This window comes from Hemicordylus capensis, chromosome 3, assembly GCF_027244095.1.
Source record: "Hemicordylus capensis ecotype Gifberg chromosome 3, rHemCap1.1.pri, whole genome shotgun sequence".
NCBI classification, from domain to species: Eukaryota; Metazoa; Chordata; class Lepidosauria; order Squamata; family Cordylidae; genus Hemicordylus; species Hemicordylus capensis.
The window spans coordinates 180,081,312-180,107,449 of NC_069659.1; positions in this window are offsets into that span (position 1 = coordinate 180,081,312).

Consider the following 26,138-nt stretch of genomic DNA (forward strand, 5'->3'; position numbering starts at 1 on the left):
CATACTCAATAAGCCACTACCAAGACCCTGCATTGAAAAGCTGAGAGAGAAAATGAATCTTGGGAACTGAGTCACGAGACATTGAGAGGGGGTGTTGGAAGTGAAGGATTATGTGCTGTCTCTTGTCTCAATAACATAGGAGGACAGACTAGTGAGTCAGAGGGCTAGAGGGTCAAGACATTGGTCATCCCTTCTCTACTGCTCTGGCACTATCCCTTTGATATGTAGATTGCTAATCTCAGTGACTTCCTTCCTTCCAGCCACTTCTTTTTCTTCCCTTCTCTTCCCTTCCTTCTACCTTGTAACATGCAAGCTCGTCTCCCCTGCACCATGTGTGCTGAGATGCAGGATCCATCTGCATCCAGCTAGATAAATAGATTAGAGATTCTATCTCCTCACTTTCCTATCTAGAATGGAGTCTCTAATAAATACTGCTTACACGCATGCCTAACTAAATTCCACTGTGTTGTGTCTCTGTGCACTCTGCTATAATGAAAAAGAGTTTCTCCTACCAGAAAGAATTCCCAACAAAATGAGCACCATGTGACATGCTTAAATTTTGGGAAATATACAGAAATCCACAGAAGAGGTCAACCCCGTGTAGAGCTTTCAACTATTCCCCACCCCCACCTTCAAGAGATGTCTCCTGGCTATTACCTTGCATGAAGATGAACCGGTCTTCTTCTCAGCTATGGTGGCATTCCTTTGTCAGATCTCAGGGATGCTGACCAGACATCACCCTAGGGCGAAACCATAGTGAGCAGTTATGTACAATAACCAGACCTACATCTTACAACAGTAAAGGCAAAGTGTGCCGTCGAGTCAGGGTTGACTCCTGGTGACCACAGAGCCCTGTGGTTGTCTTTGGTAGAATACAGGAGAGGTTTACCATTGCCATCTCCCGTGCAGTATGAGATGATGCTTTAAAAGATCAAATTTCAGCTGACTTAAGAGCAAACTCTGTTCATCTGAAGTAAGGGGAAAATATCAGTCTCTACTAGTACAGTATTGAATTATTGGTGGTAGTTAATTTCATGTTGAATTGTGCACTTTCAAATAATTTTTTTGTTTGCCCGATTTTGGAAAAAAATGGAACAATGGGTGGAACAATGAGTGGAGCAATATGAGAGCAGTTGTTTGAATCAGTTCCTAGTTTCTAACTAGAAACTTTAAGCGTTATTGACTGTTCACAGAACTGCTTCATAATCTTGCAATGATGGGCAAGATGGCAGCTACTGAAAGGTGGTACTAAAAGATGATCACAAATAAGCTCTGCTCCTGTTTTGATTTGCTTGATGCTAAGAGAAAAGAAAAGCAGGTTAAATTGGCCTATTACACCACCATTCATTTACCCACTGAACCCAGCACTGGACTGCACTTAAAACAACCATCTCACCCCACCCCTCAGCAATTTGTCAGTTCTGGAGCAAACATGCCCCACATGTCTGCCATACACATTTATACAAAGGGCAGGAATTGAGCATTTATTTCTCTCTTTTTTGTTTCTGTTCAGGTATTTTGGTACAGGGCTGAACTTTAAGCACTTTCTAAATAAAATATGATGGCTTCTGTTCTTGATTGTAAGCCTGTGGGTAAGGACTGTCTTATGTTGTTGCATCATGGCACTTAGTTATGTTAGGTGCTTAATAATAATAAATTTTGCCCAGCAGGACTCTTCAGACTGACCTCAGATTTTGCTCGAGCTCTACGCAAATTCCAGTAGCCAACCTACTTGGTACTGATGAGCAAATCCCATGATACTTTACTCCAGAGCCTCTCTCAAGCCTGGGTTGTTGTTTGTGCAAAGCAGGGTTGCATCTCATGGTTTTTGTGATGTGAAGCAAGCAACTCCTTTGCCACTTAAACCATCTTTTGAAATGCAAAGTCTGGAAATAAGAAGCTGCCTTGCTTGCATTCAGGGCTGTCATCAAGCTCACACACAATGAGCATATTCTGTGCCAGAAATACCTTGACAGGTGTTAGCAGCTGGCACTACAATTACAATTAACACAGTGCCTTTATTAGATTTGACATTGACATGTGTATTAATAAATCTTGGACTGGGATAAGAAAATCACTCAGCTGTACTTTAAAGGTTTAATTACATATGTGCATGTTTGTGTGTGGTGTCTCTCACACCCACATTCAATTTTCTCTGCCTAATGTCTCGTGTCACACTGCATTTTTTTTTTAGGTAAAGCTGATGTTTATTTATAATGTATATCCCCCCTACTAGGATTAGTAAAACAAGTTGGATTTATGTTTCTGGAAGACTGCCTAGAGATGGGACCTCCTACCGCCTGAGAAATTTCACTAATCTAATATTTTAATGTCTCTCAAAATTCTGATTTACTGGTTGCCTAGCTAAGGTTTCAACTATCTTTTAGCCAAATGCCATTCTACTAGAACTGGAAAAGGTGCAGAAGAGTGCAATCAAGATGATCAGAGGCCTAGAGCACCTTTTTTATGAGGCAAGGCTACAACACCTGGGACTATTTAGTTTAGAAAAAAGGATGCCTGCAGGGAGACATGATAGAGCTCTATAAAATCATGCATGGTGTGGAGAAAGTGGATAGAGAGAAATTCTTCTCCCTCTCCCATAACACTAGAACCAGGGGTCATCCCATGAAATTGATTGCCTGGAAATTTAGGAGGTACTCCCCCCGCCAATACATAATCCACTTGTGGAATTCTCTGCCACAAGATGTGGTGACAGCCAACAACCTGGATCAAGAGAGGTTTGGATAACTTCATGGAGGAGAGGTCTATCAATGGCTACTAGTCGGAGGGCTATTGGCCACCTCCAGCCTCAAAGGCAGGATGCCTTTGAGTACCAGTTGCAGGGGAGTAACAGCAGGAGAGAGGGCATGCCCTCAACTCCTGCCTGTAGGCTTCCAGCAGCATCTGGTGGGCCACTGTGTGAAACAGGATGCTGGACTAGATGGGCCTTGGGCCTGATCCAGCAGGGCTGTTCTTACGTTCTTAAAAATGAGTTTTCCACTGATCTCAGCCTATACTAAACTACTTGCTTCAGAAATCCCAAGCCCCATAATCTCACTTAAACCTTCAGGTTCAAGTGAGTTTCGGAGCTTGGATTTTCTGAAGCAAGTAGCTTAAGATATAACAAGACTGGTGGGTTCAGATGTCACAATCAGTCTTGGCTATCCAGATCTAGAAAGGAGTAGGTGCTTGCACAAGGATGGGAAGAGGGGAACTCGTGCTCTTGGGCCTGAGGGATCTTGTGTGGAGCTTGGCTACAGTTAAGGTTCCACGTGATTCTGAACCCAGACCTGAAGGTGTTGGGAAATGAGGAATCAGAATTGTAATAGCTGCATTCCCAACTTGGAAGAAGGGTTGTCAACCCTTCAGGATCTGGAGTCTTGGCTCAATATCAATCTTCAGAAGACTATTGAAAGCAACCTTGTATACTTTAATCAGAGGCGCTCTTACCCCTGGACTTTGGGGGCGATGTCCAGGGCCACCACACACCCTGGGGACTCCAAATCCTCTTTAGTCTGTCCTGGATGGTGTGGTTTGTGCCCTTAAGAATCTATGTGTTAAAAAATGATGCTTAACTTGCAGTGGGGAATTACCTAGGTGCACCTCTGATTTTAATTGCTTGATCTTGTAAAAAAACAAGGGTATTGGAAAAAATCTTGAATAGATTGTCAGAGTTGGCAAGCCTACTTGGACGCACTTCTACAATGACAGTTAGGGGCGATTGTCTTACCTTTTGATACTTTCAGCAAAGGATGGTTTCTGGTGCCATGTGTCCCCGTTCCTACCCTTCAATTCAGTTGCCTGGCTAGCTGTTTCTTCCTTCCTTCTTGGCTAGCTGCTTCTTTAGGCCCTAAAGTACAGATGGTTCAACCAATACAAGTCTAGCTCGGTCTCCAGTTTGCTGAAATTTTAGCAACTCCTGAGCTAAATGGACGATCATGTCAAAAATTGCTCTGGAGGAATTTGCAGCCATTCAGGCTGACTGGCAACTGAAGGTGTTGACATTGTAGGCTGGGGACAATGCTTGATGGGAGGGGAGCGAGGGTGCAGTGTGTAGATATGTGTGTTGCATAGGAAGAGTAAGAGGAGACCACTTAAAAGCACTGCTTACTGGACAAAATTGGGAAGTTCAGATAAATGGAGACTGAAACTCCTTGTGCCAGATTCCTTATTAATGTGAGGATGGTTTTTTTAAAAAAAATCAGTAAAAAGTATTGTGTCATACCTCATTTACCTGCTAGAAAAGCTCAGAATGGATAAATGACTTCCCAGATTTGCACAACAGATCCTGAAAAAAGAAAAGATATTTTGCAGTTAGTTTATTTCTCCCCTGACCCCCACTTTTTATTCTTACCATAAAGCTACACAGCATTTTGCTTGAAAACTTGCTTAGCTCTCTCTCTCTCATGAGCTAGGCACAGAAAATGCAAGAGTGAGCCGAGATGCTCTATAAAATAATAGCTTTGTCCTGTCTTTTGGCAGTCGGAGTATCAGTTACCGAAACACAAAAGGGCTCGATTGTTAGCTTTTCCTTTCCGAAGGAAATTAAAATCTGTTGCAAATTGCTTTATCAAAAGATATCAATCTAAGGATACCTTTTACAGCTCACATACTTTAAAGTTACCTTGAGAGAGTCTTTTGAGGCCTTTTAAAACAAATCACAAGTTATTTATTTTATTCCTGGGTTAGAATGGGTTTTGCATTTTGATAGAAGTTTGCAACTTTGTTAAATTCAGGCTACATTCAGGGCCAGGATGGTGTAATCTGGACTGGAGACAATGGAGCCTGTAAGGAGAATACAATGTTGTACTAATTAAGTAAAGGCAGAAGTTGGGCTTCTAGTATTTATACTGGGCTTAGCCAATCCAAAGTTTCCATACTGCCTGGTGGAAATCCCTGTTCTCTGCTGTACCTGAAGAAGGTTTTGAGGCTTGACTACAAAATTAGACCTCAAGCCTTAGGAGCATAGGAAGCTGCCATATACTGAGTCAGACCATGGGTCTATCTAGCTCAGTATTGTCTTCACAGACTGGCAACAGCTTCTCCAAGGTTGCAGGCAGGAATCTCTCACAGCCCTATCCCTCCGCCCTGCGAGATCTTCCCAGGAGGGAGGAGGAGGGAGAGTGATGGGATAGCCGAACCACCTGTCCACTCAGAACCACATTCTGAGTTTAGGGTTAAATTTGTAGCTCATGCCGATGATGTTACATTACTGTTATCGAATGAAAATGAAATCTCTGTAATACTAGACCTTTTCTGGGAATATGGCGAGATCTCAGGCTCAGAATTAAATGCTGATAAAAGTGTATTTGTTAAAATGGACCCCGGACGCCAGCAACTCTCGTGCCTACCCATCTCTGTATGTAAAAGTGAAGAGGCCCCAGAGTCCAAACTGAAGTGGGTAGATACAGTAAACATTTTGGGGACTGAATATGCGATTAAGGAAAAAGTCGGGGGGGGGGGAATTGGACACATTGGGAAGAAAAAGTAATGCTTAAAATCACCATGTGGAAAAAATGGAGCCTTGCCATGTACCAGAAAGCGGTTTACATCCGGACTTACCTGATACCCCCGGTGCATAACCTGGCGGTAGTCTATCCTCCCCCACTCGATCTCCTTTGGAGAGTTGAAAGCCAGATCTTCCGTCTAGTATGGCACACAGCGTCCTTCCCTTTGGCCCGTGTGGTAGCATTTAAGGAGGTTGAGCAGGGAGGCCTAGCCCTACCTGCCCTGCAACCCTATTTTGTAACTGAATTCATGTCCTACAATTTTGGAAACTGGATTTTTGTGAATGTCCATAATATGTCCAAACTCCAAACTCCTGCAAAAAACCTGGGTCTCGCTTTTCGCTCTGCGTTGGCGCAAGTCAGCATGGGACATAGCATGGTGGGGGAAAGGATCTTTCAATGGTAATATCACACAAGTATTAAAAAGAGAACACCCGGACTACTTGAGAGATTTGTTATTCACACTTAAAAAATGGAAGGTTGAACCAGATCTATTTAAAGGATCCTCCTCAGTTAAGCAGCTAAGGAAAACAATCTATGGAGAGATTCTAGAAGTGTGTTTTTTAAAACCAGATTTAGAATGTAAATGCTACAAACACCGCACTTCACAGTACTTGTTGCAACCCGATCACCCTATCGCTCTCTTTAAGAAGAAAAAAGTCCCTTTCCATTTATGGGAAACAAGATGGTGCTTATACCACCAAGTACTACCACAATGGGGCTAAGCCATGGCTCCCAGAAGACCAGCAAGAGTGTCCTAAAATCACCTGCAAACAGAAAGCTAGCGAGCTAGGCAAAACATTCAGGGAAACCCATTCACATTAATTAAAAGAGTGTGTGATAGCCAAAAGAGTGTGGCAGGGAGTAAGCAAGCTGTTAGAGTGGCCTGATTTGGAAAAACAGACTTGGGAAGAACTAACCTCGGGTTTGAGAGATAGAACCTCTTTTTGAGGTCCCAGAAAGAAACCTTCAAGGAAACGGGACGGAACGGGTGCCCTCATACTAGGGAATTGGAATGTTCCCCTTCTCGTAATCAGGTTAGTAAACCTGTATGTCAGTTATGCAATGCTCCTGCATAGGAATAGGGAGGGAAGACGTGACCAAGAGGTTCATGCAGATGAGACAGTAAATCTCTTCTGGAAAAGTTTGTATGGTTATGTGCAAAAAGACAAGAGTATCTCTTCTAAACAGCAATGGGACAAATTATGGAAATGGACATTGGACGTACCCCCCCCCCCCCGATTACCTGATGTGCCTTGTAATCCCCCATCCCCGAGTTACAGTACTACCTGCATATACTTCATAACCTTGTGGGTTTCCAAATCCTTGTGTGTAAATCTTTGTAGATATATGATGTACAAACAACCACTTTGTATATAATTGTGCTTTGGCAACGTACTGTATGCTTTAGTAGTTTGTTGGTGGCGTCCCAGCTGCAGAGGGTCTTGGATGATACAGATTATCTGGACCCTTTTCAATCTGGCTTCCGCCCCGGGTATGGGACTGAGACTGCCTTGGTCGCTCTAGTGGATGACATACGCCGGGAACTAGACAGGGGGAGTGCGTCCCTGTTGGTTCTGCTGGACCTCTCAGCGGCGTTCGATACCATCGACCATGGTATCCTTCTGGGCTGCCTCTCGAGTATGGGAATCGGAGGCACTGCGTTGCAGTGGTTCCGGTCCTTTCTTGGGGGGAGGGTCCAGAAGGTGGTGCTGGGGGACTACTGCTTGGCCCCGTGGCCGTTGGCCTGTGGGGTCCCGCAGGGTTCGGTTTTGTCCCCCATGCTGTTTAACATCTACATGAAGCCGCTGGGAGAGGTCATCTGGGGATTTGGACTGAGTTGTCAGCAATATGCGGATGACACTCAGCTCTATCTCTCCTTGTCATCTGATCCTAGGGAGGCGGTGGATGTCCTGAATCGGGGGCTGGAGGCCGTGATGGGTTGGATGTGGGCTAACAAACTGAAATTGAATCCGGATAAGACGGAGGTACTGTTGGTCAGTAGGAGAGCCAATCGGGATGAGGAGATTTCACCGGTTCTGGATGGGGTTGCACTCCCCTTGAAGGAGCAAGTACGCAGCTTGGGGGTACTACTGGACCCGGCTCTGCTTTTGGAAGCTCAGGTGGAGGCGGTGGCCAGGGGTGCCTTTGCACGGCTTCAGCTAGTGTGCCAGCAGCGTCCCTTTCTCGAGAAGGCAGATCTGGCCACGGTTACCCATGCCTTAGTCACGTCGCGGCTGGATTACTGTAACGCGCTCTACGTGGGGCTGCCCTTGAAGAATATCCGGAAACTGCAGCTAGTCCAAGACGTGGTAGTGAGGGTTTTATCTGGAGCTGCCCGTTGGGAACACATCACCCCCATTTTGAAAGAGTTGCACTGGCTGCCGGTTCGTTTCCGGGTCCAATTCAAGGTGCTTTAAAGCCCTTATCGGTTTGGGCCCGGGGTATTTGAGGGACCGCCTGCTCCCAAGGGTTGCTACCCACTTGACGAGGACATCTGAGGGGGCCCTGCTCTGGGTGCCAACAATGAGAGAGGCCCGGCTGTCGTGCACTCGGGACAGGGCCTTCTCTGTTGCTGCTCCTAGACTCTGGAATGCTCTCCCAGTGGCCATTCGTTCCTCGGACTCCATCACGGCTTTTAGAAAGCTTGTAAAGACTTGGCTTTTTACCCAGGCTTTTACATAATCATTTTTACTGCTGCTTCTGTGTGTTTTTACCTGTTGTATTGTTTTTATGCCTGTTTTTATATGTTTTTATATTTTTTAGCTTGATGTTTTTATTGCCTTTTTATTGTATATTTTAACTTTTGTAAACCGCCTTGGGGTTGTCTTTTAATGAAAGGTGGTATATACATGCAAAAATATAAATAAATAAATAAATAAATAAATAAATAAATAAATAAATAAATCTTGTCCTATTAAAAAAAATATTTTCCTATCTTGGAGAAGCCAGGGAATCTTTTGCTCTTCCCCGAGTGGCTCCATCCCCTGAGGGGAATATCTTACAGTGCTCATACTTCTAGTCTTGCTTTCATATGCAACCAGGGCAGACCCTGCTTAGTTAAGGGGACAAGTCATGTTTGCTACCACAAGACCAGCTCTCCTCTCCTTAGACCCTGATTTTCCCTTAGACTCTGATGTTGAAGTTGCAGATGAGATAGTTACTGATAATACAGAGTGGAACATAAGTGTCTATGTATCCATAAATGTTCATCACTTTCTGACTTTTGGATAATTAACTGTTCAAACTGTAGTCGGCCTTTGTACTCCTTTATGAGAGATCTAGCATCTTTCCCCCCTCAACCTTATTTTTTGCATAAACTTTGTAGATTTTTTCTCCTCATAGCAACCCCGCTGAGAGAAATAGATACAAACACTTTGAATGTCAAATTCATTTCATTACAAAAATACTTGAAAAGCCTCATTAGCAAGAAACAAAACAGAAACACCCACATCCATTTTGCTTATCTGTGTCATTGGTGACAGTTAGGAAAGACAAATATGCTTCCCTTCCATTACTGTCATTATTGAAGCAGTAAAGCTTAAAGGGAAGATGAAACATGCAAATAAAACCCGTGAACCTATTGAAATCTGTAACTACTGTTCTGGGTGAACATGTATTGTACAATGAATAATGCCAGGAATACTTTTTGTGGCATCCTATTTTCCCCCATGTCATTTAGTGACTCTTGAGGACAAAAATAGCATTAGCTGTTTTATTACAATGGAAATTGGTGTCATATCCTTCCATGTAGCTTCAAGGGAGTGAGGTTGGTATCTATATTTTTGTTTTGAACTAAACATTCAAAATAACTGGGTTAAAGTGTTCACAGCTGGAAGACTTGCTATCAGTGTATATGCATTCACTGTATGCCAATCCACTGGAAAGTTCTTGAATGAGACACAGACCTGAATAATGTGGCTTGTTCTCTGTATTAGTCTGCCCCTGATGACTTCAGAAATTACATATTGACCAGTGTGACCCACATACTGACCATGAAGGTCTGTGTTTCAGAGAGTGTAGATTGGGCATGGTTCTCTGTTGAGCAACAGATGAAGGTTTTCTGTAGTTTGGGGGTTTTTGTATGATATGGCCCAAACAGACACGTGTGAAGAATGCGTCTGGTTACCCTGTTCATTGTATAGCTGCTTCTAATGGCGAATGGTTGCCCTTCATATTCAGCTCGAATCGTTTCTGCAGCTGCATAAGCCTATTAGTTCTTGTTCTGTTCTCATTCACTAATGATAATAATTGGTCTCTATCCTCCTCCTTTAGGGCATCCTTCTGTGAATTTGTAGATGGGTCACGCCTCCTTTCAGTCCTCTTGTCTCTAGACAGAACATGTTCAAATCACTTACCCTTTTCTCACAGATCCTATTTTACCAAACCTTTTATCATTTTTTTCCCTTTGCTGTCCTCTGAACTCACTCCAATTTGTCTGTCCTTTCAAACATGTTTTGCCCCCTACTGAATGTAGTAATCCAGCTGAGGGCTAATCAGTGTCAAAAAGAGCAAAATAATTACTTCGCTTGTTTTGCATGCCACACTCCTGTGAATACTTCTCAGTGTAATATTTTCTGGTTTTATACATAGCGTAGCATTGCTGAATTGTAATCTGTTGTGGTGTTTGCTGGAATCCTATTCTCCATGGCATTAGTCACTTGGCATTATGATGTCACCCCACCCCCAAGCCTAAATGGCTGTGTACAATATTTTGTTTAGTCAGCATCCCTTTGATTGTTTGTGATGAAGATTTCCCTAATCAGGATAAGGGTGTCTGAAAATGAGCACTGAAAATGTTCATATTTTCCTGTGTGATTGCAGCCATCTGTATGGGAACAGATCAACACAGGGTACTGCAGAGCCTTCTTTGCCTTTCCTCCTTCTGCAATGCAGGCAGTCCTCAAAAAATGGAAGAGGACTGAGATGAAACTAGATAGGCCAAAGACAAGAGACCTGTTCAGACAGTGAGCCCATTCACATAGTCATGAAAAAGAGGGTAGAAGGCAGAATACCAAGGGATCTGTGGGTGTGTGAACCCACAGGAATACCTCCAACCCAGCTCGCTCAAATGTGGGTAGCTCAGATCCTCTATCCTGCTCTTAATGCAGGTAGGACAAAAAGTGAGCTCTCCTACTTCCATGTTTTGGTCATCTTGGTACATTTGCCTTTGGTAGCAGATCTTGGGAAGCATCAGTCATGTAACAGAGCACTGTGGCTACAGAACCTGGCATCTGTGAATGTGCCACTCTGCAAAGCACACTCTATGATGCTTTGCTTGAAATGCCTTCATTAGGGCTGCTGCTTCTTCCTGTCCCTTCATGGCCAAGCAGGGGACAGCTGATGATGTAATGAGGGTTCCTGGTCTCCTGGTAGTGCAATATATGCTGGGATATCTCTTTTGATCCTTTGGAGGACCCAGCTCCCAATTTTAAAAATGGAGAGCATGGCTGCCTGTATCTGGGTGCTGAGACTACAGACTGAAACAGAGGTTCTGCTTATCTGTGGAGACAAGAGTAGGAGCTCTATACCACCACCCCCATACGATCATGTACAAGGCCCTAGTATGTTTCTTAGGTGTACAGGTGTCTGTAAACATGTATATGTTTTAGGGATGAATGACTGCACATGCCTTCATTTCTAAAATGAATCTGAGTGCAGGCCCCTCAAAAGGGTACCGATAGGAAGTGTACTAATATATGTGTGTTGAACATAATGTGTGAATAGCTGTATGTACACAGATTATACATACATTGAACATAATGTGTGACTAAGCCAGGGCTGACAGTTTCCACAGCTGTCCATGGTTAAGAGTTTCCATTAGTCAACTGGAGCATAGGGATGGAGAGGAGTAAGCTGCTCAACAGCAGCAAAATGCCTCTGTTCAGGCAAGTCGCATTCAAAATGTAAACAGTAGTGGGAGCCGACTTGTGGAAACTAACAACCTGAAAAAACAGCAACTTCCTTACGCTGGATAGATGATGTTCTAGCTCTATATTGCAGCGATTACATTTGAAACAAGGCATGGAAATGTGAACAACACCTTGTTGTCCACGTTGTGACACCGCGGCTTCTCCCCACCCCCAGCATTGCCACCCTGAAGCACCTGCAATTAGCAGCGCCTGGCCCAAAGAGACGCAGCCTGTGAATCACCCGACTTTGGTGGTGCCGCAGCGATTAGGCAGCTTCTAGTCCTCCCCCTTTTTTCCTCCCTCCCCTCTCACCCTGCACAATTCCTTCTCTTCCTTCTCAATTCCTTCTTCCCGCCAGCAAACTAAGGAAGCAAATAATGTGCCCCTCCAACAAAAGAAGGAGGAGGAAATCTCTCAGTTCCCCATGTCCCCTTCCTTCCCCCCACCCCACCCCACAACCAAGGAATCAGCTCTCCAGCACATTCTCATAAGTAATTTTTCTCCCCTCCTTTCCCCACCATTGTTGGCTCTTCCCCATCTCTCTGGTTGGTAGTGTATCACGGTCCTTCAAACACAAAGGCAGCAAAAGCTAAGCTTGGCTTCTCTGAGTTATGGATGTGTGAAAAGTTTCGGGTACAGAACGATCTGTACCCAAAACAGCAAATTTCGAGTGATTTGGAGCCGAACCGAATCACCCTCAAAGAAATCCGAATAATTTCGGATCCAAAACGAATCACCCCTGTTTCGGATCCAAAATATTCAGATGTTTTGGAGCTCCATTTTCTGGCCTTCTCCCCCCCCCCCCTACATTTTGAGCAATGATGTCTATTTGAATTTCCCGCCTTTTTGAATCCCATTGACTTCAATGCAAAAAGGTCTGATGTGACGTCTGCTCAAATTTCGGGTCCCAGGGGCAAAAGAGTGGGGTGTGGTGGTAGTGCCCAATGGGTGGAGGCTACCACCCCAATTGCAGAGGGATTGGGCAAAGGGCTGATTTTTGGTGAAGTTTTGAAGTTTTAGTGTCTTTGGGGCAGATTGGGGGCATAACGTGGGATCTGGGCCAAAAGAGTGGGGTGGAGTGGTAGTGCCTAATGGGTGGAGGCTACCACCCCAAATGCAGAGGGATTGGGCAGAGGGCTGGTTTTTGGTGAATTTCTGAAGTTTACGCGTTTTTAAGGTTTCCCCCCCATTAGGTATAATGAAGGGTGTATCGCTTCACGTCGGGGGGAAAGGGGTGGCCTAGAGTGGTGTGGGGTTGGTGGTAGTGCCGGGTAGGGGCAAGGAAACTACCTGAATTTTTTCAAAGGATTTGGGCAGAAGGCTGATTTTTGGTGAATTGTTGAAGTTTACGCGTCTTTAAGGTTTTTCCTCATAAGGTGGTATAATGGAGCTTTCAGCAGCCCCATAAGTGCACTTGGGGGGTGCTGGGGTGGCCCAGAGCGAGTGGTGGTGTAGTTCACATAGGGTGCCAACCACCCCCATGGGTTTCTAACCCATGGGGTACAGGGTTCTGTTGTTTCTGAGGTATTCTGAGTGTGGATTCTATGATAGCAAATGAGATTTTCAATGAGACACCATGAATCCACTCTAATTTGCTATCATAGAATCCACATTAAGAATACCTCAGAAACAACAGTACCCTGTACCCCATGGGTTAGAAACCCATGGGGGTGGTTGGCACCCTATGTGAACTACACCACCACTCGCTCTGGGCTTTTACTTGTTTCCATTTACTTTATCAAATGTATATCCATCTTCAAGAAGGCAAAGATGAATTCAAATTTACATACACAAAACTAAAACAGGGAGTGGTTTATTCTATTTTTATTATTTTTAAAGGCCACTTTTAACCTTCAGGGCTCATAGTGACAAAGACTATAACAAAGAAGACAAAGACCCATTCAATAGAAATTGTACAATTGCACAATAGATTGTTTGAATATTGCAATTTGCCACCAAATAAAGGGTCACTAAAATATATGAGGTGTAATCTAAGCTAAAGAGATTGCAGGATGAGGAAGTTGACATAGATTTATTTTTTTTTATGATGGGTGGTTCTCCGTCAGACAGTTTTTACTTAATCAAAATAAGTATCAACTATCAGAAATATAGGAACTTATATTTTAAGCTCCTTTTAAAGTTCCTATAAATATTTGTTTACTCTGATGACGTAAATACTGTCTGGAAGGAACACCACCTATCATACAAATTGAATAATGCTGTAAAGGGGTGTGTGTGTGTGTGTGTGTGTGTGTGTGTGTGAGAGAGAGAGAGAGAGAGAGAGAGAGAGAGAGAGAGAGAGAGAGAGAATGAATAAACTCCAAGTAGCTATCAAACCCTTTTCTAAAAAGAAACCATTCTTTACTATGTATATGTTCCTTTTTAGGTTCAAATCTTTCAGCTTTGCTTCTGCCTTTTAAAAGATTCTGCCTTGTTTTTTATTATACTTAAATGTGAAGTGAAAGAAAGTAAAAATCAAATTTTTATAAATATAATAGAATTATAAAATACACTTCTTTCCTTCCATGTTTATGGAGTGTTGTTTTGTGCGTGCATTTCATTATGGGCAAATACTAATGCACATGCGTGTGCACTGTCTTGAAACTGCCACTCAGAACAAAACTCATTCCGCTCACAGGTTAAAATTTTTTAGAGGGAACACTGTTCCTGACCCTGTGCAGGTGCTGGTGTCTCCCAGCCCTCATCACCTGAGTCTGCTGTAGGTTCCCCTAATAAAGGGGGAAAGCTGAAAAGGAACTACCCTAGTGGAAATTTTGAATGAGTGGCCTTAATTGGCTTTCCTTCTTCCTGCCAGAACAGAATCATGAAATCCAAGGTGTTGAGAGGAATGGATGGTAAACTGTGTCAAAAGCAACAAAGAGGTCAGGGAGGGTTACTTATTTACAGAGAACTTAAGCAGACTCCTATGATGGTCTTCTCTCTCTGAGTGAGTGAACATGTAGAATTTATTGATATATATGTTTGGAAAGCTGGATGTGTTTTTCTCTATGGTATGGGTAAACAGGAGAGCCCTATCATATATTCATTGGATTGGTCTTTAGGTTTCTTGTGATAAAGCTGGGATGTTTTGTCCCTAACTCCCATTAGAATGACCAGTATTCTCTTTAGTTCATGTGTTTGGCTAGTCCACTGTTTGTGAATAACTATGGGGCTGCCCTCGTTCAGTGCCAATGCCTTTATTTCAAAAGGGTCTTTTTCATTCCTCAGGATCATTCAGTATAGTAATATTGGTATTCAAATTATGTATACATACCTGGTTTTTTTTAAGTTGTTTTAAAAACTTCTGGTATTTTGCTAGGTTATATGACTTTGGGATTATAGAATGATCATTATAATGGCACCAAACCTGCAAATCCACAACAGAGATGACGCGAAGGAAGGCGCCTGTTCCCGCTACTCAGATAGAAACAATATGAATTAATAGTTCTCCTGCTGACAGCTGGCATGACATGATTTACAGTTTTCAGCATGGAGCCAAATTTTCATCATTTAGGTGTACTACTTCCTTATAGATTATAATTTAGCATAATGATGTGATTATCTGTCTAAAGGGCTTGTTGTCTGCTGAGGATATAAAGCACCTATTTTCAGTGCCTCAAAGGAAAGCTTTGAGTTTATTTTCTCCAGTTCTAGCATGCTGGTTCAACATAGGCAAACCAAGCGTTCGTTCGTGACTAATCTTATTTTCCTTTGTTCAAGGAAGACTTCGGCCCTGATTGGTTCCTAATCACATTGCCCTTTAACACAATCTGCGTTGTGAGCTAGAGTGAAGGGAGTTACTAAAAAGGGAATGTTGCGAGAAATGTAAAACAGCTACAACCTCTGTCACACATTTATTCAGGTTTTGTTTTAAAGTTCTGTTCAGCTTGCTACCTGGAGTGTGACTACTCAGGTGTTGACAATATTATTAAGCTTGTTTTGCTGGCAATTGGGCAAGTGCAATCTTTGGGTTTTTGTTTTTTTAAAAACAATGGGTAACATGGATAAATCACCTAAAAATACAGGATCCAAGCATATAAGCTTGGATCTTTAGAACTGCTGACAGAAATCTGCTCATGCAATAGGCATTTCCCATTTCTTCCTTCCTATTCATAAGAAAGTGCCTTTCTCTATAAGATCCTCACCACTCATTAATACCATCAGGAGGGTTCTGTTTTGGGGTGCCACCAGTTCATCTGGTGGTAACCTGGAATCGGGGCTTCTCAGTTGTCACCCCTAGGTTGTGGAACATGGATAGCCCATGAATATGAGAGGATTATCTTCCTTGGAGGCTTTCAAGAGAGTCTTAAAGACCCATCTTTTTAGCCTGGCTTTTAATGATATCTAGTTTTAATTTTAATCTGGTTTAATTTTTTCTGTTTTAATTGTTTTATGATGTGTGTTTTATATTCATGTAAACCTCCCTGAGCCACTTAAGGAGGGTGGTATATAAATTGAATAAATAAATAATAAATAAACATTGCTTCGGACAAACTGCTTTGGACTGTACATCCTATAACCTGTTCACTTGACCCTTGGCTAACTTGCCTTATTTCGTTTGGTCAACATTATAGATACATCTCTGAGGAAGGGCAGGATGCCTCCTTGTCTTAGGCTATTTAGGCTATTCTTGAAAAACCTGCTTGGATCCCTCAGAGTTCTCTAATTGCAGACCCATTTCCAATCTTCCATGGTAGGGCAAGGTGATTGAGCAGGTAGTGACCTCTCAGCTCCAGGCAGATTTGGATGATACAGATTATCTAGACCCATTTCAAACCAGCTTTTGAGTGGGCTATGGGAGTGAGACTGCCTTGGTCGGCCTGATGGATGATCTCCGATTGGCGATCGACAGAAGTAGTGTGACTCTGCTGATCCTTTTGGATCTCTTGGCGGCTTTCAATACCATTGACCATGGTATCCTTCTGGGTCGCCTGACGGAGGTGGGATTTGATGTCACTGTTTTACAGTTGTTCTGTCCCTACCTCTCTGGTAGATTCCAGATAGGGTCACTTGGAGACTGCTGCTGACATATCAGCCAGACTGATAAATGTAGCTGACATATCAGCCAGACTGATAAAAAGTGCTCCTGGTCACTGCCTCAACCTGAGAAACCAGAGAGAGATTTGGATCCAGGAGCACTCACAATCTAATCTTTTGGAGGAGTGTAATCCCATCCAGAACAGGCAGATAAACCATCTCTCAGGTCCCAGCCCCCCACAGTCAGTACTTTTGTCTTATTTGAATTCAGCTTCAGTTTATTATCCCTCATCCAGCCCATTACTGCCTCCAGGCAGGCATTTAGGGAAGATATGCCATTTCCTGATGAGGTCGGCATGGAGAAGTAGATCTGGGTGTCATCAGCATATTGATAACACCCTGCGCCAGACCTCCTGACGTTCTCTCCCAGAGATTCATGTAAATGTTAAGGAGCATTGGAGATATTATGGAACCTTGTGGAACTCCATACTTTAGTTCTCCCTTTGCAGAGCAGCAGTCTCTGTATCATTTAGGAGGAGAGCTGGTCTTGTGGTAGCAAGCATGACTTGTCCCCGTAGCTAAGCAGGGTCTGCCCTGGTTGCATCTGAATGGGAGACTTATGTGTGAGCACTGCAAGATATTCCCCTCAGGGGATGAAGCCGCTCTGGGAAGAGCAGAAGGTTTCAAGTTCCCTCCCTGGCTTCTGTAAGATAGGGCTTAGAGAGATTCCTGCTTGCAACCTTGGAGAAGCCGCTGCCAGTCTGTGAAGACAATACTGAGCTAGATAGACCAATGGTCTGACTCAATATATGGCAGTTTCCTATCTTCCTCTCTATCCATTTCTGGAGGTAAATGACCTTAAACCGTTGCATATGCTGGTAACCTCCAGGCTTGATTACTGTAATGCACTCTACCTGGGGCTGCCTTTGTATGTAGTTAGGAAACTACAATTGGTACAGAATGCGGCAGTCAGACTGATCTATGGAACAACAGACAGGGACTGTATATGTTGGGTATTACCTATAAAGCCCTCAATGGCTTGGGTCCAGGGTACGTAAGAGAGCACCTTCTTTTTCATGAATCCTGTCACCTTTTGAGATCTTCTGTAGAAATTAGGTTACAGTTGTCACTGGTTCATTTGGTGGTGACTCATGACTGGGCCTTCTCTTTGGCTGCCCCAGTGCTTTGGAATATGCTCCCTGTCAAAATAAGAGCATCTCCTTCTCTGTTTGCTTTTAGCAAGACCCTCAAGACCCACCTGTTCTCTCAGGCTTTTAACTGGAATTAATTTTAAACTGTTTGTTTTTATTTCTGTGAAATTGTATACTTGTTTCTCATGTAAATTTTTTTTGTTCTATATTGTTTTAAATTATATATGCTGCCTAGATATATACATATCAGGTGGTATATAATTATGATAAATATTGCAGTCCTTTCTGCCCTGAACAGAAATCTCTGAGGGTCTAGAGAGGTAAATGTGCTAGACTAGTTAGTATACTTACTGAATTGGTAATCCTTTTGTGTGTGGAGAGAAGTAGACACATATCCAACCTCTCTAGGGATGCCACGTTTGTTGAAGAGCATTTCTATCCAGAGTCATCAAGGGACAAATGTTAAAACCCTACTTTCTTGATTGAAAAGAGTGCTCGACAGTGGAGCTTGGCAGCTGTTCCATACTTTTTTTTTGCTATAGCATTCTTTGCACACAGAGAGTTAGGAGCATTTCACCTTTGCATATTTCATTGAAATATGCAACATAAATATGACAGTGACACAAATGCAGGTGACACTTCACAGCTCAATCCAGAGGCTTGTTTCCACCCTTGCTAAATCTAAGGATGTTCCAGAAAGGAGCGGAAGGGGTTTCCTTTCCCAGTTGGCAGCAATGGTGCCAGGAAAAGGGTAGGCATATGGGGCTTTAAAAGATTGATGCCATGTAGCTACAATGTTCGGAGAGCAGCACCAAACACACAAAAACAAAGGAAAGCTCATTGAAGCAATCTTCCACTCAAGTTCCTGAACATTTGTATCCAGGATACTTTTTCTACATCCTGAAAGTATATCTGATTCCTGGACTTCCCAGGCCAGTCCTGAACATGTGGTGGCCCTAATCCATGTAGAAAATATAACATGTACTGAAGGCACTCTGCAAGTATGCTTGAGTATAATCGATGTGCAAAAATGCCATACTGCCATGTCTGGCTAAAAATAGAAATTATTCAGCCTTAAACAGGTTGAATTCATATGTAAAATGAAACTGGAGTTAAATAGGGTAGAGGTTGAAACTCCGTTATGTCCGAATTTGTGAAACTGTGGTTTCGAGTTAAAAGTGACCTGCAGTTTGAATCCAATTTGCCCAAAGGTTAGCCACAAAGAACTCCAGTTTGGCCACTGAAGTGTTACGTCTGATCCTGGAAGCTGCCATAACTGTGGCTTCATGCTGATTTTGAATCCGCAATCATAGAGACAGTGGCACAGACCCACCCAGGATTGCTGCTGCTCCATGGCTGTGGCGCTTCTTTCTGGCCATATCTCTTAGCACCAGCCCCACCCCTCCTGTCACCTATCTGGCCATGGAGTTGCCCAGTTACAGGAATGCCACCACATTCCATCCCAAGCTTGTCAGCCTGCAAAGCAGCACAGTCACAGAGGGGATTCACTCTTCCACTCTGTCCCTTGCTCCTCTCACCTGGCAAGCAGGAGGGAAAAGGGATGGGATCATGACAGGATGGGCATGAAGTGCTTTGCTCCCTGAGAATAAAGCAACAATTATTTATGTTCACAATCACAAACAGTGATTGCAACACAAGCAGAGCACTCCATCACAGCACCGGGAGGGGAACAAATGACTGGGTTTGCCCCCTGCCCCAGGGTTGGGTTTAAAAGGCAGCCCCAACCATGGGTTCTTGAGCAGCCAAGTTCTGTTTGCCTCCACAGAAAGTTTGGGGAAGGGGGGGGAGCCACTTCCCCTTGTGGGTTTGCAGTCCCTAGGCTTATTCATAGGCTGGTCAGCAGGAGTGAAAGGAGTGTTTCCTCCTTTGCAATGAGGATGGATGCTGATCCAGGTGGACTCCACTCACTCACCCCATAGAGTGCCAGACCATGGGGACACCCCTTCACCACTCATGAGAAGAACCATGAGAGGTGAGAGAGTTGCTGATCAAAATATCTAATAATGTGTGGCAACAAAATAACCCTTCTCCCATGGACAGCCCTCTCATGAGAGTGACAGGCCATCGGGCCTCTGTATTGAGCCAACTTGCAGTATGGAGGAAAGCTGAGGGGATGGGTACCCCGATGACTGCTCTCCCTGTCCTGGCAAATGCTACCAAATAGCTGTCAAAGCTTACCCCTGACAGCCTGTCCACCCATGTGACCCTGTGTACCTTTGCTAGTGCCCCCAAATGTCTACCCCATCCTCTTGGGGTCCCTGGAACTTGGGGCTCCCCTCTCCCGTGATTATCCCCGCCAGCAGATCTGCATGCAGCACAATGTTGGACCAAACCCAGGAATTTTGAATAGGTTTAAAGATCTGCCCATGCACCTGGTGTTCCCCCTGCCTGCACGTGCCACCAGGGTCTGACACATGGAGCATTACAATCTTTCTGTCTGTGTGTGTGTGTGTGTGTGTGTGTGTGTGTTGCAGCACTTCTGTTCTATCTTTTACCATGTAGAGTTGGGCTCCCCGCCCTTTATTGGGTTGGCTCTACTCATGAGCATGCAGTTGGGGAGACCTAGAGCTTACAACCCCATGGTCCTCCCCAGTAGACTCACCCTCTCATGGTAGCCCACCAGCAGCAAGCTGCCAGCAGAGCAGGAGTGTGGTTTGGTCTGCATGGACTGCTCTGATGGGGTGATCCCTCACAACAGCATCCTAGGTGCTGGGTGCTGATGGGATAGAGCCCCCCCTCCAAGGATCCTTTGCTCTACTTCATATGCATACCCCCTTCCTAGGAAGACTTCATGTTCCCTTCACTTGCTTATGTGGGACTATTTCATGCAGGCCTCTTTGGAGGGTGGCGGTGCCATCAATGCCTGAGGAAGTGCTGGCATGGCATGGACTTTAAAGGGATTTAAATGCTCTTTCCATGTTGAGTATGGTGGACCGCTCCAAAAATGAATGATCATGCTCATTACACCCCCTTCAAGATAGTGGTGAATCATGGCTGATGCTTTGCCCACAGTCTGGCTGCTGCCTTTACTGGGATCAGCCTCGGCAGCCAATCAGCAAGGAGGGGCTCCCCTCTTATAGAACCAGAAGTTGAAGGACTGTGGTTGGAAGAACGTCTGCAGTGCAATTTACCTCTGGTTTTGTGTTACATCTGAATTAAGCCATAAGGAATTGTGGGGAGATGAGAAGGGCATCTTAACACAGGACAGAGATGAATGATCCATGGGCAGTACAGCATAGCCAATTGAAGATTACAGTCTGTAGGCTTGGTTCTTGTGGAAGCCAATGACTAACCTGGAAGAGTGCTTTAGTTGTGTAAGAATCAATTTCTCAGACTGTTAAATTTCAAACAGAGTCTGGGCTTTAGTTTATGTTAAATAATCCAGTCCCTGACAAAAAGGTTTCATGAACCATTCAGATAATGTTATAATTGCTACTTTAAAAAAACCATTAATAAGAATAATTAGAGAATAATTAGGTGTGGATTTCTGGGTCCCGTCCCCCCCCCCCCGGCAGTTTGAGCACCTTTTTAAAGGTTTTTTTGTTTTTTGTTTTAAAAATAATTTTTGTACCACGTTTTTAAAATAGGGCTCAACTTTGAGACTGTATTCTTGTAGGCAGTGACTTGTGTGTTTTTAAATTTCTGTATCATGCTTGCCTAGCACATTAGGCACTTTATACATAATAGATTATGATGATGAGCTCAGGGAACCACAACTCCCCAAATTTGTTTTTCTGTCATCCAGCTGCTGTCCTTACTTGGTGGTTTTATTTCTCCTTTTGAGCCGTATCCCATCTTTTATTATGTCATTGTGAAAGTATAGTTACTGAGCCACTTCTTTATTTCTTGCACTTTCTTTTTTTGCAGTTAAATACAAAGCATTCTAGCAGAGAGGGATGCTAGGTGGGTCTGGGGAATGGACAGAGAGTGGGGTTTGGGTGGACATAGCTTTCAGCATGATAAATGTTTCCTGAGTGCAAGCCAATATAGCATTCTTCCCATCCTTTCTTTTTTTAGATATGCTGAACAATTTTTGTCAACACCCAGCAGGCAAATGCAGAAACAATACAATATTCAAAAGTATTTGCTGGCAACAATGAATAGAAAAGCTTTTATTTACCATCACTTAAACCCATTTCCTAAAGTGTTTCTATTGTTTCTTCGATGGGGTTGAGAGCTGAAACTGGGAAAGTAACTTACAGCAGTAAAAAAAACCCTCACTGAAGCTGAGTGGTAAAATATTTTATGTATACTTCCTAAATGTGATGTTTTGATTATTCATAAAAATCATATAAAAAGCTTTAAAGTGTATATTATAAAACCTAAAATGGAGGAACTAGATTATTAATTTGCTATACTTATTTATTTACTTTGTTTGTTTGAAAGCACTTACAATATCCTTCCTTAAGTGTTAAGGCCACATGAGCCTTAATGTTCCTTGCACTTTGTAAATTGTTCCATGGCCGTAAATGTGGGTTTACCACCAAGTGTACATTGAGCTGGAAACTGCAGGAATTCCTGCCTTTCTTATGAGTGTACCTATATGATATGCATTTCCAAACACTTGTATTCTTTATATCTTACATTTACAGGTGTAAACTCTCCCCTTCCTCTTCAGTCTTAAGTGTATGCCTAAATAACATTGGGTGAATTAGCCCTTTATTGCTTCAAGCCATCTTGATTTGCTCCGTTCTTATATATTTTATCATTTTTACGGTTCTTACCTGCATCATTTTGCACTTGACAGTGTTGTTCTTGAACAGTAGATCAAAGAAGTGAAAAGTATTTGATCCCATCATTACACCTCCAAAATGCTGGTGGAAAAGTGGCTTACAAAATAGAGCTAATAAAAACAATAAGCATAATTATTCTAACTGAAGTCTAAGTGTAAAATGGAAGGTGACCTTTACTACACAAGACATGAGTATCTTCTCTGTGGAGGAGAACTGGTCTTGTGGTAGCAAGCATGACTTGTCCCCTTAGCTAAGCAGAGTCCACCCAGGTTGCATATGAAAGGGAGACTAGAAGTATGAGCACTGAAAGATATTCCCCTCAGGGGATGGAGCCACTCGGGGAAGAGCAGAATGTTTCAAGTTCCCTCCCTGGCTTCTCCAAGATAGGGCTGAGAGAGACTCCTGCCTTCAGCCTTGGAGAAGCCACTACCAGTCTGTGAAGATAATACTGAGCTAGATAGACCAATGGTCTGACTGAGTATATGGCAGCTTCCTATCTTCCTATGTTCCTATGTAGTGGCATTGTTAATGCCATGGTTGTTTTTCTGTTTAGTTTTTTGTTTCTTGAACATAAGAACATCAGAGCAGCCCTGCTGGATCAGGCCCAAGGCCCATCTAGTCCAGCATCCTGTTTCACACAGGGGCCCACTAGATGCCACTTGAAGCCACAGGCAGGAGTTCAGGGCATGCCCTCTCTCCTGCTGTTACTCCCCTGCAACTGGTAGTAAGAGGCATCTTGCCTTTGAGGCTGGAGGTAGCCTATAGCTCTCCAACTGGTAGCTGATGATAGACCTCTCCTCCATGACGTTATCCACACCCCTCTTAAAGCCATTCAGGTTGTTGGCTGTCACCACATCTTGTGGCAGAGAATTCCACAATTTTATTATGAGGCTATTCCGATGATCAGGAGAAATTGGGCTAGGGGAGCCTAGATTTCTCCTGACCATGAGAACCGCCGGGTTCGCATGTGAGCCTGGTGGCCTCCAGGCGGTTAACCCGCCAAAGAAACCCTCCCCTTAAACTGGGTTTGTGGAGCGAGTGCGCCACAAACCCAGTTTTAAAATTGTGGGTAGCCATGGCTACGCATGAGGAGACCCCTGACCGAGAGGCTGAAAAGACTCAGGGGATCTCTCCAGCATGCCCTGCATGCTCAAGCAGGGCATGCTGGAGCTTCTAGGGGCTGCACGGCCCCCAAACTCCCCAGCCCCTGCCGACTCTGTCAGGGAGCCGGCAGTTCTGCAGGTGGCTTCTGTGGCTGCCCAGAGCAGACTGCTGCTCGTCTGCGGGGAGAGCGGGCTGAGCCTGCTCTCCCCACAACCCCCCTAGAGGCTCTTCTCACGGCTCGTGAGAAGAGCCTCTATGTGTTGTGTGAAAAAGTACCTCCGTTTGTTGGTCCTAGATTTCCTGGCAATCAATTTCATGGGATGACCCCTGGATCTAGTATTATGTGAGAGGGAGAAGAATTTCTCTCTCTCCACTTTCTCCACACCATGCATGATTTTATAGACCTCTATTATGTCTCCCCATAGTCATCTGTTTTCTAAACGAAATAGCCCCAGGTGTTGTAGCCTTTCCTCATAAGAAAGGTGCTCTAGGCCCCAGATCATCTTGGTTGCCCTCTTCTGTACCTTTTCCAGTTCTACAATGTGCTTTATTTATTTATTTAAACATTTTTATACCGCCCAAAACCTACGTCTCTGGGCGGTTTACAACAGAATAAAAACAAAGTAAAACATTAGTTAAGACAAAAATGAAAAAATTAGTACATTACAACAATTTAAAATTTTTAAAAGAATATTTTAAAACAGCATTAAAACCATTAAAAGAGTATTAATCAAAAGCCTGGGTGAAGAGATGCGTCTTTAAAGACTTTTTTAAAACTGTCAGAAATGGGGAGGCTCTTATTTCTTATTGCATACCTGTTCCTTCTGGAGAAGTGTGACCCCATCCAGAACAGGCAGATCAAAATCATCTCTCGGGTTCCGACCCCGCACAATGAGTACCTCCGTCTTAGCTGGATTCAGTCTCATGTTGTTATCCCTCATCCAGCCCATCACCGACTCCAAGCAGGCATTTAGGGAGGTTGTGCCTTCTCCTGATGATGCTGACATGGAGAAATAGATGTGGGTGTCATCAGCATACTGATAGCACCCTGCACCAAATCTCCTGATGATCTCTCCCAGCGATTTCATGTAGATATTAATCAACATTGGAGACAATACAGAACCCTGGGGCACACCATACAAGAGTTCAGATTTTGAAGAACAGCAGTCTCCAAGGGGCACCATCTGGAACCTGCCTGAGAGGTAGGAGCAGAACCTCTGCAAAACAGTGCCTCCAACTCCCAACCCCCTCAGATGCTCCAGAAGGATACTATGGTCGATAGTATTGAAAGCTGCCGAGAAGTCCAGAAGGACCGAGTCATACTTCCTCTGTCCATTCCCAATTGGAGATCATCCATCAGGCCGACCAAGGCAGTCTCCACCCCATTGCCAGCCCGAAAGCCAGTTTGAAATGGGTTGAGATAATCAATTTCATCCAAGACTGTCTGGAGCTGGGAGGCCACCACCCTCTCAATTACCTTGCCCAGCCACGGAAGGTTGGAGACAGGCCTGTAGTTGTTCAAGTCCGAGGGATACAGGGTAGGCTTCTTCAGAAGCGGTCTAATAATTGCCTCCTTAAGACAAGGAGGCATCCTACCTTCCCTCAGGGACGCATTTATAATCTCTACCAGGCCTTCTACAACAACCCCCCTGCCAGATAATATAAGCCATGTCTGGCAAGGGTCAAGAGAAAAGGTGGTAGGCCTCACCATTTCAATCAGCTTGTTCACATCCTCAGGAGTCACAAACTGCAACTGATCCAACATAATCACACAAGAGGAGTCGCTGGACATCTCCACATCAGACACTGAAGTAATCGTGGAGACAGAGTCTAAGTCGGCATGAATACGAGAGATTTTTCCCCACAAAGAATTTATTAAACACATCACAGAGGGTAATCAATGGCTCCAGATTCTGATTCAAGGGAGGAGGGGCACTCACTAGCCCTCTCACAACCCTGAACATCTCTGCCAGACGTGAACTTGCGGATGCAATATGGGCAGAAAAGAATCGCTTCTTTGCAGCACGTATTGCCCGAGCATAGGTCTTCAAATGAGCTCTATATTGAAATCTGTTGGATTCAAGCCAAGTCTTTCTCCACTTGCGCTCCAGTCACCTACCTCACCGCTTAAGCCCCCGTAGTTCTTCCATATACCAAGGGGCCAATTTTGAAGCGGGTCAGAGAGGACGCTTAGGAGCAATCATATCTACTGCCCCAGTGAGTCTGCTGTTCCAATTCTCCACCAGGGCATCAACAGGATCACCAGCAGAGCCGACACTAAATCCATCCAAGGCTTCTAGAAATCCTACTGGATCCAATAACCTTCTCCAGCGGACCATCCTAATCCTTTTTTAGATGTGGTGACTAGAATTGTACACAGTATTCCACGTGTGGCCGCAGCATAGTTTTGAATAAGGGCAGTATAATATTAGCAGTTTTATTTTCAATCCCCTTCCTAATGATCCCTAGCATGGAATTGGCCTTTTTCACAGCTGCCACACATTGAGTTGACACTTTCAACGGACTGTCCACCATGACCCCAAGATTACTCTCCTGGTCAGTCACCGACAGCTCAGATCCCATCAGCACATACTTGAAGTTGGGGTTTTTCATCCCAAAGTGCATAACTTTACACTTGCCAATATTGAACAGCATTTGCCACTTTATCACCCACTCACTCAGTTTGGAGAGGTCCTTTTGGAGCTCCTCACAATCTGTTTTGGATTTCATTAC